This window comes from Nanorana parkeri, unplaced genomic scaffold, assembly GCF_000935625.1.
Source record: "Nanorana parkeri isolate BGI_ZX_2015 unplaced genomic scaffold, ASM93562v1 scaffold2065, whole genome shotgun sequence".
Classification (NCBI taxonomy): Eukaryota; Metazoa; Chordata; class Amphibia; order Anura; family Dicroglossidae; genus Nanorana; species Nanorana parkeri.
The window spans coordinates 25,853-28,028 of NW_017308333.1; positions in this window are offsets into that span (position 1 = coordinate 25,853).

A 2,176-nucleotide genomic window follows, 5' to 3' on the forward strand; every position below is an offset into this window, starting at 1 on the left:
ATGTCTTCCTTATATTATAAAGCGATGCGCAGACTGTTGGCGCTATACACTGAGTGGCCAGATTATTATGACCACCCCATCAGTACTTCGTTGGGCCGCCTCGTGACTCCACGAGATGGTGAAAGGTGATGCGAGGGATCTGACACGGCGCTGTTCCCCTTCTGTTGTCTTGTACCAGTCTTTCCCCTCCCCCGTTCTGCCCTAACATTGACTAGTCGCTGACGGCCACAATTCGCACGTTCAGACCCAGATTTTCGGCTGACAGTCCGGTCTTTAAATACTTTAACAATGAGCCCCTCTTGAACATTTAATGAATTCTGCTGTTTTGCTGATACTCGCTCCATGGCTCCGAGCACCAACAATCATCCCACGTTCAAAGGCTGTTAAATCGCGTTGTTTCCCCGTATCTTCAGAAACAAAATCACTTATACTGTCGTGGTAAACAACCGGCTTCCCTATTTATATTTGGTCTGGCCCTCTAGCAACTTCAGCGCCAAATTATAGCTAATTTGCCTACAATCGTCAGGTGGTCATAATAATCTGGCCACTCAGTGTATATATACTATGTAATAATAATAATAATAATGCTCTCCCTCATCTGACACTTTAGTGGCATTACACAAAGCCAGGTGTACACAGACTACATACACAGATCACCGAGAGGAGAAGATCCAGAACATAGAAGTTTTGTCCTGTCGTCAGAGTCACTGAGAATCAATCTCAGCTTCAATTTTCATTCACAGCTCTCCGAGAGAAAATGATCCATAAAGAACAAGATCTGTGCAACAGTCACCGTCAGTGACAATGAACCTTTCAGCTTTATACGCTCTCTTCTCTGACACTAAACTGGCTTAAGGCAAAGCCCGGCATACACAGGCTGCATACAGAGCTCACCGGGAGGAAAGGAACCATACAAGAGAGGTTTCGTAGTATCATCAGCTGCATTGATGAGATCAAACTTACAGCTCGCCCAGAGAAAATAAACTCTAAAGCAGAAGTTGAGTACTGTCCCCGACATGGGTAAGAATTCATCTCGCAGCTTAGAAAATCAAAGTTACATAATAAGTTTGGTTAAAAACAAGTCCATCAAGTTCAGCCCATACAGATCATGTTGTAATACATCTAATGATCGCTATGGGACTCAGCTGTGGATGACAGTCTAAACAAGATCCAAAAACTCTTTGAATTGTAAAGTTTACTTCACATCAGAGAAGTAGCAGTCAATAGCAGTTAATACATTTAGATCCGCTACGGTCACGTATAAACCGACGCGGCGGGATGCGACGTCTGGCCGGTTGTTAAGCACGAGCCGATTGGCTGAAGGTGCAGTCAATCATCTGACTGCACTCAGCTCACACACTGCACGCAAAGCTCAGTGCCGGATAGCTTTGCTTCGCTCTGCATTGCTTCGCGAGCAGTGTGTCACGGCCTTAAATCTGAGAGGCAGAACACAACAGTTTTATTTATTTTAACAGCAGTGTACAAAAAAAAACAAAGTATAATTAGCATTTTTTATTTCATTTCAAACGCCATTTCCATGTACAATTATTCCTGAGAAGGTCATAAATCTGGGTTCTTTCCAACTTTCTTTGATTAGCAAGAGATGCGATATTCTGCCTCTATGATCCTCTGGTGTTGGAATAAAAGGTTGTAAAGCCTTGAATAGGGATTTGGATGGATCTATCTCTGTCTTCGTTGAAACTTCAGTGGGAAATAATTGTTTAGGGGGCTTCGGTCTGAGATCATTAGTAATCCCTTTTTTTAGTGCTCACCGAGAAGAAAGAGTCCATCACGCCAATGCTGTCTCATCAAGTGATGAACTCACTGACGATGAGCTGCTCGTGCACAGACTGATCGGCAGCACTGAACGTACTACAACGGATAGCCGATTGTTATGGAGTTTGTTCATATCTCAGTGTTGAGTAACAGCAGCTCTTCACCTCCAGCCAAACAGTGCCTGTCCTATAGCCGTGGTAAGTGTGACAAAGTTGGTGATCCATGTTTGTTGAGCGCTCACAAAGAAAGAAGAATCCATCACACCAATGCCTTGTCATTGTCACCGATAGCTGAACTCACCACTTCATACACTGCAGTTTGCAGCTCTAACCTCTCAGCGACAGAGGATGATAAAAGTATGGAGAGCTATTTCAAGCTATTTCCAAACTGCATACACAGT